Below are 19,318 nucleotides of genomic sequence, written 5' to 3' on the forward strand. Positions count from 1 at the left end.
CACCTCAGGTGAGCCCACTCCTCCACCAGGGTGACCTGCCTGAGTACCTATTCTGCTGCTTTCTGTGTGAGCCTTTCCACTACTATATCAACTGGTCTTCAAGTCTGACTCCTGATCATGATAGATTCATTTTTTTTGTAAATGTCATTGTTACTATAGCCCATGCTACAGAAAGAGTGAAAGAATGCATACAGTCCTTTCAAAATGCGCTTTGAATCTGGTATGGATTTTACGGGGTACCTTATATAGCACCCTCTAGTGTGCTACTTGAATGGTGTAAGCAAAGCTATTGTGTATGACTCATGGTAACTGTGTGAGTCTGTAATTAAGGTCATGTTACTGCAGGTCAAGCTGGATGACTTAACAGGTTGGGACTCTATCACCTCCACCTGGTTCTGGAGGACCATGGGAACCTTCCAGAAGCCAGTCGGTGGAAGAGGTGGAGACATAGTCTGCATGCTGTGGAGTCAGGTGGAAAATTAAGTGCTGAGGAGACCTTCGGTGGCCTGGGAGGGGTCTCTGAGGTCTGGGGGGTCTGGCCTCCTGGCTGGGCTGGGGCTGGCTCAGGAAACTCCATTCAGCAGTATGGCACGAACAGGATCAAGGCCTGGGAACATTGGGAGAAAAGTGGACAAAGTGAGTACAACAGCACACCCTGGGATTCACAAGGGGAGAGACTGCCCTATGTAGAAAGCCTTCAAAGGACAGCACTGTTCTTAATCCTTTATCCTTGTCCTGGGAGATCTTCAGAGCAGCCAGAAGGGCTGGTAGTGTCTGCAGGTTTTGGAGCTGGGAGCAGTTCTACAAGGGAGAGGAGACATCTCTGCATGTAGTTCACAAGAAGCTAAGTTGATTTCAGAGGGACTGCGAGTTCCTCGCCTGTAAGGGGCTGTTACTACTCATCCTCAAAGACTGCTGGCTTTCAAGGAAAAGAACAGTCCAGGATTTGTTTCTGTAAATAGGAAGGACATTGTCCCCATGCACTATTTCAGTCAAGTTGGGCATCCCATGACCCCTGGTACCCCATCCAAGTGATATGTTGCCTGACTGTGCAGAGCTTATGGGTACCTAGAAACATAACCACCCTCATGAGGGTAGCACTACACTTACAAAAAAACCACTAAAAAAGGCATGAGGTCACCCTAAAAATCCATACCAGATGCTTAATCAAAGCATGCACCCTTGCTAACAAGGCCACATGCCCTCAACATGGCAAGGCACCTTGTCCCCATGTTGGTGAGAGCAAGGGCTTCTTCCCTGCAACCCTTGCCCCATTTGTGGGGGTCTGATTGCAGGGGGCTTATTAGAATCTGGAAGCTCATTTAATAATATGGGGGACCCCAGATACTGTGCTCCCCCAAAAAATGAGTAGGGTACATAATAGCCCTACTTATTCACGATAAAAAAAAGTTGTACTCTAAAAATAAAGACATCAAAACATTTAGCAAGTCCTTTAGTAAAAAATAAAATCCCCACTAAAAAATCCTTTATTGTAAATCCCCAAGCTGTCATCGGCTATATAAAGAAAGGGGCACATATAGTGGTGACATAATTGCCTTCCTTAGCAACAGCTTTAAACTGTTATGTTCATCTGTGCCTAACACCCTAAACTTTTTTCGTACTTCACACAAATGTCTGAGCAACCAATATTTGGTCTGAAAGCCCAAACAGAAGGCTGGCAAACTGTAAATCTTACAAACTTTGGGGATGTTTGAAGATGGGAATATGTAAATGGACATATATTGATAAGCTAGTACTATCAAGAAGTCTATCGAGAGTACCCAATCATCTTTCATTATGATCTTTATAATGATTTCTATCTATTCCATCTTGAATGATTTCACTTAAGAGAAACATTTGAGTGAATTTGGATTTATAATTAACACTAACTTGTATCTGCCTGAGGAACCAATAATAGGGTAAAGGAAAAAATCTGTTTCCATTCCAGGGTAAATACTGTAACTACAGCTCTACTGTGTTTTAGAGACTCTGAATTAGTCAGGATAGTATCTCACTTTTTATATGAACCTGGTTTTTTGTTTCTTTGAAATGGTCCCTCAGTTGAATTCTAATAGATACCCCTTGCCACGACTGCTTGAACCCATTGATCTGGTGAAGAATTCTGCTGAAGAATTTTAGCGAAAAGCAACATTTTTTTAAATTCTGTTCGGTGGAGAGCAGCAATTTTGATAATACTTAATGTGAAACAAGAAAAATTCAAAATTACTTGAAATAACATGCCTTTGGGATGCCTTTAACCTGCCTGTGAAGTGGCACATTTGTACAATGTATAAAATTTACTACAGCAAAACTGACATTTAAAAAGAAAAAATGCAATTTAAATTGCTATTACAGTTAGACAGCTTCTGAATGATTCATTCTGTTTGTAAACAAATTAGCAGGGGATCCCTTTCATCTATACCAAACCTTTATCCTAGATGAGGGTTTGGTATAAATGTTAATGGGGCACCCAACCAAAAAATGGGGTCCACTTATATTCCATAGCTTACACTTATCCATGCATACAGCAGCCTAGCAGGCCAGGAAAGAGAGTGACAAGTGTGTATCCCCTTCTAAACCATACTAGGCCAAATTTACTTTGCCAGGAGGAACTCCCCCTTGTACAGCACCTTATCCCCATGATGATGAGGTCAAGGGCTTCTTTCCTACAACCTGGTAGACTTATGATTTTGGGAGTCTGTGGGTGGAGGGTTAACCAGAATCTGGAAGCCCCTTTTAAAAATAAGGGGGTACCCAGATACATTGCCCACCCACCCACATGAATGTGCAAGGGTTAGTCGTCAGGTGTAAATGAATGCATATACGTTTTGACAAGTTCTTTATTAAAAAGATTTTTAAAAATGTACTAGAATGTAAGTCCATTGTTAATCATGTCATTCAGCAATGCAGATATCCAATGAACAATGCCTGCTAACCCGCTAAAAGAAAAAACCTGTTGACACATCCATGTCATTGATACACTAGCCACAAATGACAGCTTGTGGTCTGTGAATCTAAAAAGTAAAAAAAAAGTGGTTGTGTCCCCCAGGGGATGCCGTTGACCCCTCTTTTTTCTTTTTTTGCATGGGGTTCCCCCTTAAAATCCATTTTAAACCCCAAGGGTCTGGTGTGGAATTTGGGGGGACTCCATGCCTTTTTTTAAATCGTGCCTCCTCAGAACCTTCTTTTTTAACAATTCCTTTGTTTACATTCGCCTGTCAACCTTGGCCATTCGGCTGTCAGCCAGCTTTCTGTAATTATTGATTAACCGATTGATTATAGCATGTAGTAAGTAATATGTCTTGCCAGATGCATAAGGGTGCATCCACTTTAGGTGGGGTCTGCACTATATTTGAGTCTGAAGCCAGCAGGGGGGTATGATTTTGACAAGAAAATACTTTATCTGGTCTGCCTCACACATCCTCTGTCATTTCTCTTACCTTTGGAATAAAAAGAAATGAAGAAGGATTTTTTTGCTGCAAGCTTGGATATTTGCAAACATTCTTAGGATGTTCACCTTTCTTCTCCCAATTTCATTTCCTTAACTGCTTAAACAAAAAAAGAGACAAGAGTGGTTCATCATACTCTTCTTCACCTGATACTTTATAGGAGTTTACAGCTTCCTTTCTAGAGCATATCTTTTTGGGCTGAGGCAGATGGAGGAGGTAGGGTTGCCGCCTCATCCCTTTAAAACCATACACATATTATTTACACAGGTTCTGAGTCCAATTTAATGCAGATAAGTCACTAAGTGAATTTAATTGCCACCTTAATAAGCCACAGAACCTGTGTAATTAATATGTGTTTGGTTTTAAAGGAATGAGGTGGCAACCTTAGGAGGAGGGAAGGTATAGCTGAAGATGAATGAATGGTCTCATGCATTCTGCTACAGCATCTCTAAAATATGCTTTCACTTCTGCTGACTCTTTGTCTGCTTCCTGGGAAAAACATCCTTCACACACCATCTTTCTAGGCATAACTGTGTTTGCATAAGCCCAGCAAAACCCTCATACATACAGTATGCCGGATTTAAAAAAAACAAAAACAAAGAAAACCTTCTCACTGAATTACACTGGTTTACACCTATTTAGGGATAACACTGGTGCCTTCAGTCCTGGAAGGGCATAGGGCAAGTGTATAACAACCTGATCTCCCTAAAGGGGAATCTTATTGCAAGTGGTCTCATGACAATAAAAAAGAAAACTGAAGGTGGGAAGTGAAAGACCTATGTTATTCAAATGGGGCTGTCTTGGATCTTATGTGGCAGTGCCTATTTCATCAGTGCTGATATGGGGACACATTTGTACTGGCTGAGAATGTATTCGGTGGCATCCCCAAGGCATGCCTCATCTGTGGAAAACTACTTCAGTCAGTCTGGACATTCTGGGAGCTCAAACATAGCATTTCCTAGAGATCAATGAGCCAGAGGATGTCTGATATTCAGTAATTACATAGTATTCATGGAAATATCATATATATATATATATATATATATATATATATATATATACACACACACATATAGCATATTCACTTTTTTTTATACTTTTAATAAGAAATTGCTTTAACCCTACAGCACAAAAGGATATGTAATATTAAATGACTACATCTAAGGCTAACCAAGCATAGGAAATGAATGCTTAGTGATGATCTTCGATAAACAGATCTCATTGGTAGGGGATTTTTAAATGTTTATTATTCCTAATTGGTTATTATTGTGAGCAAATTGCTATTGAAAATTGCTATTTATTTAAATATATTAATTTAAATATAGAAAATATAGAAACATTAAAAATTCTGATAAAATAGATGTTTATTTGCTAAATGGTACATTTCTGTATTAGGTGAAAAGCTTAAAATATCATATTCAATTCTACTTTATACTCACACAAAAATCTTTGACATTGTACTTACATTGTTACTGCAATATTTTTTTCTCCTATCCAAAGGGCCTAATTGATTTATCTGCCAGAAGCCTAAAGCCCCCAAAATAAGATAGCTTTGAGTTTACAGAGGTCATTTTTCATTGTCTAAATAAAATTTTCTAAACAAAAATCTTTCATCCTGTTAACCGCAGGGTCCTTATCTCCCTGGAGGCAACAGAATCCTGAAAGAAGCCATTTCAATTCCTTTATATGGAGAGATAAAAGCAAACGTTTGATTAGAAAGGTATGGAAAAAAATTACCATTACATAGTATTATTATGAGCTAGGGAAATAGTTAAATTGTGCAATATAGACTTGATTCAAATAGGTTTAAAAAAGATGAGTATATTTTGCTTCACCAAGCATTACAACATTGTGGCTTTAAATGGTTTAAAATATATAGAAATGATTTAATCATGGGTACAGTCATAGCCAAAACAGATTGACATCAAAGAGACTCTGTCTCCAGCTTAAAAATTCTAGGTAAAGTCACTGGAAAAACAAGCTGATTAAATACTTAGATGCAGTGTTTTTCGGTTCCACAAATTATTTGCAATATGCTAAAAAACTTGCTGGAAAATTTGACTACTCCTAAAGAGTCAATTTCCTAGCACAGCATCTTCTTTCCTTGTCCATCATAGCAATCTACTCTTCTGGGAGTGTGTAATTACTGTCTGTGCTGGTCCAGATCACCTGTCCCTCCTTTCTCTACATAACCTTGTATTACTTTCTGAGGGAGAAGTGAAAGGGAATACTATAACATTGCATTTGATGACAGCTCTGAGTCTGCTGGGACTGCTGACATCACATCCAAGATGGAGATGCCCAGCAGCAGTTTCAGGCTATTTAGAGGTCTACAAAAATGAGGCTTTTTCAGGTAGATAATATGCATGCTATTATATATATATATATATATATATATATATATATATTCTTTTTTTGTTGATGAGAAAAGTGAATGTCTGGTGAAAGGGTCCCTTTGACCAAGTTACAGTCCAGGTTTTATGACGTTTTCATTTGTTTGTATGTGTTTTTACCAATTAAAATGGACCTTGAAATGCCATGTCTGCTTACGTAGGTGCTCCCCATCCCCAGTTCAAATTTGCTCAGAGTATCAGCTGCTCGTCCCCAAACTACATTAATTCAAAAAGAAAAAAACTTTTTTGCAGCTTGAAATATACCACACATGCGTTAATGTAAAAAGTAATATACTTTATTGTACAAAAATTCTTTAAAATCATTGTACGAATACTAAAAGCCATATCATGGCTCTGACAGGGTCATTAAACATGTTCCCATATCTTAAGATAACAAAAGCAAGAATCAAATGAATACGTTTCGATCAAGCCAATTCAAGATCTTCTTCAGGAAGCATTGAAAAGTTCACCTAGATGAAAGTTTTTTAACCGGGCCTCAGTGTTCAAGCACTGCAGCCACACATAGGAGGACCCTCTGTGTTCTCTTCAAGTGTTTTTCTGTGCCTTTTGTGATCCCCAGCACCCCCAGTACTGCCAATGTGTCCCAGCTTTTTTTTACCTTTGCTTCTAGTGTGTTCTAGCTTGTTCCTTGCTTTGCTCCTAGTGTGTCCCAGTTTATTTCCAGCCTTGCTCTCGGTGTCCCAGCTGGCTTCCAGCCTTGTGTCCCTCAGTCTGTAACCTGCTCTTGTCACTCCATGCATGTCTAAGATTGGAGTAAAACAACAGGATTAAGTAATCAGTGGGCACTGTTAAAGTCTACCATTCTGGAGGCAACTAGATTTTATGTCAGGCAAGTTAGTAAGAATAAACAAAAGAACAAAACGATATGGTTTACTAAAGAGATAAGTAGGATAGTAAAGGAAAAAAAATAAGCATATAGGAGATTTAGGAAACAGGAAGTGTAGCTGACAGAGAAGAGTATAAGAATAGACAAAAGGAGGCCAAACACATTATCAGTGGTGCCAAAGCACAAAAAGAGGTGGAAATTGCTAAATCTGTTAAGAAAGGAGATGAAATCTTTTTTAGGTACATTAGTGATATAAAGAAAATATATGATGGGATCACTAAAATGAACACTGGGCACAACACATATGTTAAGGGAGACCTGGATGTAGCAAATCACTTAAACAATTACTTTTGTTCAGTCTTCTCAGAAATAAATTATATTAACGATAATAAGTTGTGAAATCACATTTGTTCTAGTAATGGTGGTTCATTTTTAGGATTTCCGGAGACAGAGGTAGCAGAGGAACTGGCTCGGTTAAAGATTAATAAAGGAATGGGCCCTGATGGTATTCATCCCAGAGTTCTAAGAGAACTTTGAGGTATAGTAGTTGGACCATTAACTGATCTTTTTAATCAATCTCTTCTAACAGGAGAAGTTCCCCATGACTGGTGGAAACCGAATATTGTACCTATCCACAAGAAGGGCAGCAAGGTAGAAGCTGGTTTCAGGCCAGTGAGTTTAACTTAGGTTGTAGTCAAGTTAATGGAATCACTCCTGAAAAGAAGAATCATTGATCACTTAAAAACACACAACTTGCTGGATCCAAAGCAGCATGGTTTTACCAAGGGCAGATCATACCAGACTAATCTGATTGGATTTTTTTACTATATTACCAATGTTTTGGACCAGGGTGATGCTGTGGACATAGCATATCTTGATTTCAGCAAGGCATTTGATACAATTCCACATAAGGATCTATTACAAGTTGTACAAGCTAGGACTTAGCCCTTGGGTGGTTCAGTGGATATGCAGCTGGCTAAAGGATAGATACCAGAGTGTGGTTGTAAATGGGGTTCACTCGGAACAGAGACCAGTCACAAGTGGTGTACCACAAGGCTCTGTACTAGGTTCTGTTCTATTTAATCTATATGTGAGTGATATAACTAAAGGTTTGTTGAGCAAGGTATGTCTTTTTGCTGATGACAGAAAGGTGTGTAATAGGGTTGATATCCCTGGCGGTATCTGTAACATGGAACATGATTTGGCATTGCTGGAAGATTGGTCAAACAAGTAGAAATTGCAGTTCAATGTTTCTAAATGTAACATAATGCACCTAGAGAAAAATAAACCATTGAGAGAGTACAACATTGGAGGTACAGTATTGACCAGCACTTCAGAGGAAAAGGACTATTATTTCAGATGATTGCAAAATGAGCAATAAGTGTGGCCAGACTGTTGGGAAAGCGAATAGAATTTTAGGATGTATCACTAGAGGGGTCACCAGCAGGAGGAAGGAGAAAAAAAAACAAAAATAAAAAAACTAAAAAAGGGGCAGACTCAATGGACCACTCGGTCTTTTTCTGCCATCATTTTTCTATGTTTCTATGTATACCTGCATTTCATCCTCCTTCACCTCCATGTCACTCTTTGCACTTCAGTTTGTTATTTGCTTTTCTGTACCATTCTGTGTCCCCTGTAGGTTTCTAGTCTGCCTTGCTATCTGAACCTGTGCACACCCAGCATGTGGTTCTCATGTGTCTCTCAGTGTATTCCTGTACTCTCTGACTATTTGTGTACCCTGTTGTTTTGTGAGACCAGTGCATCAGAACTGCAAAAACATTTTTCCCTAAGTTGTGGCCTGCTCAGAGGATTGCACCCTTGATATTGCCTACAGTACATCTCCTAGATGGAGATGTTGTGCCTACAGCACAACATCTCCATCTAGGAGCTCTGGTGAAGATCAGGCAGTATTTTGGGCTCAGCCCTTTTTAGGGCTCTCACCACATTCTGCCCAGCTGCGACCCCAGTTTTGGTCAGCCAATCTGCCCCTGGTGGCAGTGGATTCCTATGCCAAAAGGAAGTAAATGGAAATGTTCCTCTCCTTGACAGTGTTATTGCAGGTAGATGTATTAGCATGTATTCACCAATCCAAAAGGGAACTGCAAGAACTGGGAGATTGGGTAGATCATGTGGAACAATTGATGAGCAATTTTACAGTTACTGTAATTACTTTTGGTATAAGCCCACACCGCCTAGTCTGATGAGATCACATGAATTAAAGCGAAGTTGGTGGACCTCGAAGATAGGTCCAGGAGAAACAACCTGAAAAACAGCGGAATACCAGAATCTAAACAATCCTCCCAATTGCCTCATTTTGTGCACAACCTATTCTTGGAGGTCATTCTGTCACTCACCCCAGCAGATCTCACTACTGATCATGTGCATAGGGTTCCTAAACCATCCTTTCTACCAGAGGAAGTACCCAGAAATGTCATTCTGTGAGTACATTTTTTTCAGATTAAAGAACAATTCCTGGCAGCGTTCTGTCGCTCTGGCTACCTACATGAATAGGTTACCAAGTTACAACTTCTCCCAGACCTCTTACAATATACACTCCAACACTGTAAAAACCTTATTTCCATTACAAAAGCCTTGCAGAACCATAACATTCAGTACAAATGGAAATACCCTGCAAAGCTAGAGACCACACATCATGGCTCCACCTCTTATGTAATCTCACTTGAAGAGGGGCTTAATCTTCTATGGTAATGGGACATCATACCAGCTCCATCTCCTGCTGATCATCGTCCTAACCTGCTATCCAAATCACCTTTGGACTGGCAAAAGGTTTCTGCAAGACACATCTCATGAAAACCGTTGAGTTGGCTCTTCACACGATGCAACATGGTGTTTCCAGCAGGGTAAGACACGTACTCATTTTGTCTTGACCCAAGATATGTTTTCCAGTTCAGTCTGCTCAAGACCTTCTTTAAAATTTGAATGCCCCACCTTTTTACTTTCCTGTGGTATGACTGTTACATTGATTATTCCATGTTGGAACTTCTCTTCTATTTGATGACTTGGTTCAGCCAGCTAAATCAGGATATATTGCCTCTGACAGTTGTTCCTGACTTTGTCTGTTCTTTGTTTTTGACAATACCCAAAGATATACACCATTTGTCAACCTCATACATTCATAGGCTTAAATCCATGCTCCTTGCTTCGTCTTTTATTCCTATTTTAAAGATCTCCATTCATCGACCCTTTAACCGTACACCATGGGACTTATGTTTTTGTCACTTAACATAAAAGGCCTTAATCACCTGGCTAAATGCTGCTCCTTGTGGAAAGAAGCATGTACTCATGCTGCTGACTTTTAGTTTATTATCTCCTTCAACATAAAGAGATCTTCCTTAAAACCCTACCCATGCAATGCTAGGAGACAGATCTACAGTCTACTTTTTTGTATGAAGGCCATACAATACACATATAACTTCTCTCATTGTATTAACCACTGGGAGTTAAATAAAAAAAATAATTTCTCGGCAGTACCTTACCCCTTATAGACTAGCAAAATTTTTTCCGAGCCAATCTTCATTGTGTTGGAGGGGCTTTGGGCAAGTAGGCAACCTTCTTCAAATTTATGGCAATGTAAGACCCTTACTAGCTTCTGCTGACAAACGTTTCATCTATTCTCAAAGTTAACAGGCATACTGACTGCATCTGACCCTGCCCAAGTAATGCTTAACTTAAGTATTGAAAGCTGCAACCCACACCACACTACAGTTCTCCATGTGTTATTAGCAGCAATATCACTAATCACTAAAATTTGGAGGAAGAATCTTGCACTCAATGTGCAATTTCGGCTGATCGGATAACAACTCAAACTTGACTGATAGCTGAATGTGATTGTTGTCATTAGTTTACTATAGTTCTTTAGTTACTTTATCTTATACTTCATGTTGGACTCTTGTGCACTGTATGCATCATTTTTTTTTTTTGCTCATATCACCTTGTAATAGGAAGTCTATTTGTCTCGACTTCCTTGAAAGACTGACACGTCATGGCTCACAGTCTGATTTTATACTGTTCTTTCTATTTTCCAAATTAATAAAAATGTACTGTTGTACAAAAAAATTACCATATTCAGATCTCTCTTGCCACCTTTACAAAAATAAACTGAATATTTGCCTTTTTTACCTGGAACCAAGAAAATCCCCACATTTTTGTTTGCGCACTAAACTTACCAGTGGAGAAAGCAGCACTGGCATTACCTTACTTTCAACTTTAGAGGACATATAAAACTATTTACTAAAATATGGTGCATGTAGATATCCTCAACACATATGGTCCTCAATTGTCCACATGCCACTTAATGAAGTTTTTCTAGTTTAATGTATCATTTGGTGATATGTTTCATATTGTTATTATCATTATTATTATTTTTATTATGCAGGATTTTCATAGCATCTATAGTGCTTTACAATATAAAGGGGGGCAGTACAATTACAATACAGTTAAATACAGAAGGAATAGGAGGGCCCTGCTCATGGAGCTTCCAATCTAAAGGATCTAAAAATTTGCTACTGTACTCTTATTTATAATGTGCATACAAAATGATGACAGCCTGTTATTGTAAGCAGTAGTATTGTGGTATTGTTTTTTTTTTACAATAAAAAAAGTCTTAAAAACAAAAAAAAACTGCATTATGTTCCATATCATAGGAGTAACTCTTGCTTCTTCTGTATAAAACGACAGTGTCTGCAGTGTAAATAAAAGTAACAACATTATTCCTGCCACATTGAAACTAGTCTGACTCATTCATCATAGATCAAAGGGTAATCTTCGATCCATATGTGATGTCAGATAAAGAAACAATGCAAGTTAAAAGGGAAACTCTGTCATGTCTGAATCCCTTTTGTTGCAGGGGATGCCTAAAATCTAATGTGTATCTTAGTGCAGACTTCTGGAAAAATCAGTGAGCCAATCACACAAGCAGGAAATTACATTTCTGAGAGTGTTCCATACAACAACAGTGTACAGAACATCTCCAGGTTGCCATATTGAATTTTAAAAAAGCATTACAGCACTGTAGATTTAAAAGGAAAGGTGATTTTTTTTTCATAATATGTAAGTACAATATGGCTTATGTAGTAATTGTATATTGCTATATATTTTTTATTTGCTCTTTTTTTCCCACAAAAGTAGAGTTACCCTTTAAATAACATGCTTGGGGATGCCTTAAACTTGCAAATCACATGGCTCACCTGTAAAATGTACTCAAGCAAAAATGACCCCACCCAAAAAAAATAAATGTCAGCTATTTCCCAACCAACTTTTGTTTGTATACAAAGTGACCAAGTAGTCCCCAGTGACATCATTGACCATATATGGTCAATGACATCAGTCAGAATCCCCATTCAGTTTGTTGACATTTAGCAGCAGACTAGGAAATGGTTATTTATGGCAGGAGTGCAATGGGAGAGTATTGCCATAAAGCCAGCCTTCATATCTGGGGGTCATTAGGGCATCATTAATCATAATTGACAATGAAAGTACATTGTTAGATTATGTTGTTGATTTTGGATGTGCATTGGGAAACCATATTTATTTATTTTTTTGCCACTAAATGAATGACTATTGGTTGCAGGAGCCCAAGGTTCAGGCAGGTGGCTAGCTGGCCAAATCTGGCCATTTAGTTTGCCTGTTCAGAAAACTGTAAACAACATAGGTTTGATTGATATCCTGGTCAACCCATACCCAAGTTCATCCAAGTCATTACAAACAGGACAAAACAAAGAATAAAATATGTACTTACTATCTACAGTAAAACATGTTTTAAAACTAACTGCTCAACCAGAGAAGTGGGGTTTATTTTGTTTTGTCTGTTATTTGCATATATAATAAAATATATTTTGCCAAGAGAAATCCTTGTTTGTAGAAAAAAAAATATAAGTATTACTTAGTTATCTAAACTAGCAAGAAAGTTATTGCATAATCAATAGGCTCAAAAGGAAAATGCAAAATTTGTTCTGGTCGAAAAGGTGTATACGGGTGCGAGAGATGAAGTTCAGTTAAAAAAATTAATAAAATGCAGAGAAAAGGGATTACAACAGAAGAAAAAAAATATTATTGAATGACAGATCACTTGAAGAAACTAAATAAAAAACTACAAACTTAGATAGAATGTTGGAAGCCTGTTAGATAGGTTAGTTTATTGAGCCACAGTAGGTTCTAATTCTGAAATTGTACTTGCTATCATGCTGTATGGGGAATATTGCAAACAATGGCAAATACCATTGTGGACCTTTTTCTAAGAATTGTTGCTTGGCCAGATATGACTTTAAGGCTGGCCATACATTATACAATTTTCTTGAGATTTTTGGTTTAGATTTACCAAAAACCATATAATAGTAAGTCAAAACTAATAACACTTTCAATTGTATCCAATTAGGCAGGCTCTTGCACGACATAGTTGAAGGTAAATCTAAGGGAAATTGGGCAGAAATTAGACAGACAGAAGATTGTATAGTGTATGGCCAGCCGAAGAGCCACACTATTCACACTGGGCATCATTCAACATGGAGGAGCAACACCATCTAGGAGTAAACAGAAAAGTGATGACTATTGCAGGGAAAACTGCCTTTTTATTTTACCTACCTCTGCCCAATGCATTTTTATGTAAAAGTGGAGTGGGGTGTTAAAGTGCTAGACCTCTAACAGCTTTAAGCATTTGAAGAAAAATAGAATGCTAATCACAAATGAGGGGTCTATTATTATATCAGTATACTAAATAAATACAAAAAAGCCACAGTTTAAATTAAATGTCAAGAAATAACACCAACATCTAGAGTCCATAGCAATACAGGCACTCTAATATAGTGGTCCTACGTTCTTCCTATGATAGGATACTGATATGGGGGATACTGGATCCATTCTACATATTTTATTTTATTTTCACAAAAAACAGGTATATATGAAATATTAAACATAGTACTAAGCTAAAAATACAAAATTGTTGCAATTAATAAGACATATGTATCTCAAATTGCATACTATCTAGGTTGTTGGACATACTGCAAATAGCTTTGAACTTTGTATATAAAATATATGCTTGCCTTTAAATTTAAACTAAATATCATTAACAACTTGTGCTTAGAACAGCATTATTTCAAGCTCTTTTTCAGCAAGTAATGTTTATGGAGTTATTTTTCGATCATACAAGGTTAGGAGGGAGGGAAATTTGTGGGAAGGAGAAATCAGCTAAGCAAATGTCATCATATGAAAAAAAGTGTGATTGATTAAATATTGACCTGCTGTTTAAGCATTGGGTAAGAACCAAGCATTATAAAATCAATTCTTCACTTGACTTCATGTTGTGATTAGTGTTAGCTATTTTAATACAAGATCAAGAACTGTATAGCAGACTCATACATTTGTAACACACTGGAACTGTATTAGTCATTTTAAACCAACCTTAAATTAGACTAGAAAACAGCATTAATGCTAATATAGGGGAGACCGTGTCTACCACTGAGAAAAATGACACATGGTATGGGAACGCAAATTTACTTCAGGGAAAATTACTGCTATTCTCCTTCTCTGAAATGGAACAGTGAAGCACAAAGCTTACAGTATAATGCAGTATAAGAAATACAAAACTCCCAGGTTATACAACAATGTATAATATTTTATAATAAAGTGATTCTAAAGGTTTACATTTTTTGACAAAAATAACAAACATGTCTATACTTACCTGCTGTGTGCAGTGGTTTTGCACAGAGCAGCCTGAATCCTCCTCTTCTAAGGTCCCCCTGACATTCTTGGCCCCTCCCTGCTGTCGTGTGTCCCCACAGCAAGAAGCTTTCTATGGGGCCACCTGAGCACGCACACTCCCCAGCCTCTGCTCTGTGTGTCCATTTACACATGTAGCCACGGCTTGGCCCCACTCCCACTGTGATTGACAGCAGCGGGAACCAATGGCTCAGCCAATGCAGCAAGGGTGTCCTGAGATAGCTGAGACTCCAGTGCACATCACAGGATCAAGAGGGGGCTCAGGTAAGTATTGGGGGGCTGAAGAACAGAGAAGGTTTTTTTTTACCTTCAGGGATTCCCCCTGAGGAAGCCACATGACCCTGTGACATAACGCGTGTTGAAGCGGCATATGACGTCAAGACTTTCCAGTATTAGCTGCGAGTGGTAATTACACTGATCTGAGTCCCGATATGCACTATTGACGGCTCTATTAATTTTTATGTTTGATATGTGTAGTGCGCTACAAGCACCTTTTTAATTTGAGTTATTTTCCTACAATTTTGGGGCAAATAAAGGTTGGTTTTAAAATGATATAAGCACTATGTGGGCACTCTTTGTTCTCCCCCCTATATGATCTGGCTGAACAGAGCAAGGGAAGAGTGATGGGATTTTGCAACATATAGCATAGAGGAGAGGAGAGATTGGAGGTATTTCTGGAAGAATCGTATCTAGTCCCCAGGGGACAAAAAGTGTTTATTGATCATGCTCTTGTAGTAAGATCAAATTCATCCAGGTGAGAGCACACCTGGTGAGGGGAAATCACAGCATTACACAGTAGAAGAGCACTGATTGGTGATATTCACTTATATGATTAGGAAGAACCCTTATGATTTGAAGCACTGGAAATTCATTGGGACTTTATTACACTGACATTTTTTTGTGTGTATTTGTATGCATATAACTTGAGTAATGTACTTTGATTGATCTTTGGATTTTTTTTTTTTTTTATTTATTTTTATCACTGCAAGCACTAAAAAGTGTATTCTGACCATGGAGAAGTGTCCCCACTATCCGAATACAAGAGCACAGCAGGGAATAGTCCCCCATCCACATCAAGTGTGTGGATGGGGAAAGTTGAGTAATTTTTTTTTTTGTTTAACCTGCTTCAACAAAAATAAGTGACTCATCTATGAGTTACACAAGTTATAAACAGCAAAAATTAGTAAATCAGGCCCATACAGTATATACTTTCTGCAATCATCCAGACTTGATGATTCTGCGCCCACCCAAAAATATTATGAGATAAAATAAGCCATGGTGTTGAAAAAAACCCACTCATCCATCTTAGGCTACATTCACACCTACAAATGCATGACACGCGTGTGGTGCCATTATTTCTGAATGGCAACCCAAGTGTGGACAGTACAGTGTTTTCACTCATGACCAACACAATAACAAACATGTCACAAAGCTCAATGCCTGAAAAGGTTCAGAAGCTTCTTTGGAGCATTTACACAACACAGGGCAAAAGCACAATAAACACGCCAGGAAGCTCAAAACGTGAAAAGGTTCCGGAGCTTCTTTGGTACGTTTGTCATGGCAAACCCAGAAAGAGCAGACATAAAGCATGTACACATGTGTATTCACAAGACACTAGATGTGAATGGGACATTACTGAATTGGCCATGTTGCCCATTTAGAGATTCCCTTCCACACATAGTTGTTTTAAAGAAAAATAATATCAGCAGGTGGGGACTTGTCAGTCTGAAAAAGTCTGGTTATTCTCCTCTAACCTCTTTGATTATTAACAAGGCGTTTTTACCCACATAACTAATTGAGAAATACCTTTATTTCTTAGCAGTCCTTTAAAGTGGTTCTAAAGGCAGAAGGTTTTGTACCTTAATGCATTCTCAGCCCCCCTTACACTTACCTAAGTCCCATCTCAATCCAGCAATCTGCATGAGCAGTGACTCTCCTATGTCTCTCTCTCCTCATTGGCTCACACAGCAGCGGGGGCCATTGGCTCCTGCTGCTATCAATCACAGCCATTGAGCCAATGAGGAGAGAGTGGGGGTGGAGCCTCTTGCTATTGCTATTGGTTGCTCCAATAGCAAGAGGCTTACTATTGGGGGTACTCAGCTGAGGGAGGAGTCAGGACAGCTAGAAAGAGACCCACAAAGAAGAGCATCAGGGTTGCTCTGTGCAAAACCATTGCACAGAGCAGGTAAGCATAACATGGTTTTTTTCAATTACAACCTTTAGAATCAATTTAGGTATGTATGCATAATTCAGTTGAAGTCTAAAATTGGCCATACACTATACATCCTGAGTGTGCAATATTCTTTAGATTTACCTAAATATGTCATAGGAGGACACAATTTATATCCAATCTGGCAGGCCTTTGCACTACATAGTTAATGGCAGATCTTAAGAGAATTATACAATTGGAATTTATAGTGTATGGTGAGCTCACAATCTTGTATAACCTTATTTATTTGTTAACAGAATTCTGGAAATGTTTGTCATTTTAATTTTTTTAATACTTGAAAACAGTCTTTCCAGACCCTTTGACAGTGAATTTGCTGAAACTGTACACAAGTATTTGAAAATGTTCTTAATGGGTTTAATGGCCTATGAGCTAACACATTAAAGTACAACTTACCTGAAACATTTTTTTTCATTTTGGATAGGGTAAGGGAGGGTTATAACACCTTCCAGTTTTTGGGGGTTTTTTTTGCATCTGTGCTCCTTAGGGGTAACTTTCCTTTACCTCCTGTCCCAAAGTCAAAACAGGACGTGAGAGGAAATCCTTCCAAAGTTAAGGAATCCAAAGTTGTCACCAAGGTCACCATAACTAGTGTCCTCCTTGAAAGATTTCCTTTCTATTACTATTCTGGGGATAACCCAAAATTTGGAATTTTCTTTTTCTTTCACTTTTGATTATAAAGGTAAGCAACACATTCCTGCATGAGTTTGTTTTGGGTGTTTTGGAATGTTTTTACTCATCATGCATAGAGCAGCCTATTCACTTGAATGGGCTATCCTACATGCACAATTGCCCCAGAGATGTTTCAGAACCTTTTCTGAAGCGGAGCACGGTGCGTTAACGCAGTTTTTGGTATGTTTGCTGCACTTGGGGTGCCTTTAACATGTAATGACAACACAAATATGATGCACATTTGCAGTATATTTCTGCAGTGCACGGCAAAGCAGGCAATTTCTGTGCAGTTTGCCATGCGTTCGGAGACACACAGATGTGAATGGAGCCTCATTTTTCTTGTGTAAACACACCGATTTTACTTTCAAGCCCTATTTACACCTAGACTAGTGGGAGCACATGGTTTTTGGCTCATTTTTCAAGTGACACACATAGGGCAGACCATTGATTGGCAAAGTAGCTCACGGGACATTTTGGCATGATGTGGCTTGCACGTTTTTTACTGTGCATTGTGCTGCGTTTGTCACTCATTTTTTTCATATGGCAACATGTGTGCTTGTTTCTGTGTTTGGTGTGCCATTAACAATTAATGACACTGAATGTGCAACTAGTTAATCTTAGCTGTATAAAGGTGGCCATACACTATACAATCATGAATTGTATGATCTCTGTATGATCTTTTTTAGATTTAACAAGACAATATCATAGGAAGACACACCATCTATCCAATCATTCTGTATCCAATCAGGCAGGTCCTTGCACTTCATACTTGATGGTAGCTCTAAAGGAGATTGTACAAGATTGTATAGTGTATGGTGAGCTTTGCAGAATCCAGGACACACTTCTCCTGTTTTCAATACTACAGCTCTATCCACATAGGCTGTTATCAAATTGCTCAGTACACTCAGCTAAATGAAAGATTTATGCAAGATGAAATTAAGATAGGAAAAAAATGTGATGCCTGTGTATTTAGTTACAACAGTGATCACTGATTAATTGCAATGGAAAACCATGCACCTGTGGAAGTGGGTGGTAGTGATCTGCAGGAAGGGGGGAATACAGCCACAGGTGTGTGCTAATGAGGACAGGTGATGAAATCCTTCCTGTACCCTACTGGTTTTTCTGTCCTAAATGTACATACCAGCAAGTGATTAGGTTTTCTAAAAAAATCAGCGAGGGCTAAGGTAAGGCCTTGCTCTCAAAATCAAAGAAAGCTTTTATTTTTCTGCAACAGAGGTACATTTTTGATATATTAGTACATAAGGGAGCTGGATTTTAGAAAAAAAAAGAGGTGAACGTAGCCTTTAAAGTGGATGTATAACTGGCTTATGGTATAGCAAGCAGAACAAGCGTTTCAAGCACATCTGGTTATATTGAACACAAAAACTCTTCCTTCATCTCAATACAAGGTTCTGTTTGTCAAAAAGGTCTGTTTTTACACAGTATGTTATGGGCACTCTGGAAGCAAATCATGGCAGCAGAGGTAAGTATAGTTTGTAGAAAGCACTTAAAAAGGTGAATCCACTATGCTTATCCTGCTTGCTATAAAACTAGTCTGTTATTTTGCCTACTATTTGCAAAGTACAGGTTAACCTTAATGCAGATGGCAATATAGTGTTTGAAAGCTTTGGTTTCCCTCTGTGGTAATCTCTGAGAAGAACACTGTTTTTCACAGTTGTTTAGGTGAATTCAAGGTGTAGTGTAGCCAACTTCAAGATATGCTGTAATAATTATTATCCTTTATTATTTGAGAATGGAGATGACCGAAGTGAGCAATGTTCGATTCACAGGAGGTTTGGCAAACCTGGAAAAAAAATCAGAGAAATGGGAACATCGCCAAACTCTGTGGGGGCATATGGTAGCTCTGCAGGATGAGGAACTTAGAAAGTGCAGCAATGTAAATACAATGCAAATCATTTAGCATAGCATTTTCATCAATATACAGTATGTCCATGTCAACCACAATGAGCAGCACCCAGTGGCAGAACTTCCAGGG

The 19,318-nt window shown here is 38.5% G+C and overlaps 1 long non-coding RNA gene across 10 annotated transcripts in view; it reads right to left on the reverse strand.

Moving 5' to 3' along the window:
• Positions 1–19,318, reverse strand: part of LOC149470366 (uncharacterized) — a 502,914-nt gene that overhangs the window by 93,223 nt on the left and 390,373 nt on the right. For 4 of the 10 annotated variants that reach the window (XR_016309159.1, XR_016309157.1, XR_016309150.1 and 1 more), the window contains one exon: positions 6,117–6,605. The exons of 4 other annotated variants lie outside the window; for them this stretch is intronic. This is a non-coding gene — a long non-coding RNA (uncharacterized LOC149470366). Of the gene's footprint in view, positions 1–6,116; positions 6,606–19,318 lie in introns of those variants that run through there. 2 more of the 10 variants (XR_016309154.1, XR_016309152.1) reach the window with 1 other exon arrangement.

Source organism: Staurois parvus, unplaced genomic scaffold, assembly GCF_062004578.1.
Source record: "Staurois parvus isolate SC_StPar_1 unplaced genomic scaffold, SC_StPar_1.0 ptg000048l, whole genome shotgun sequence".
In the NCBI taxonomy this organism is placed as follows: domain Eukaryota; kingdom Metazoa; phylum Chordata; class Amphibia; order Anura; family Ranidae; genus Staurois; species Staurois parvus.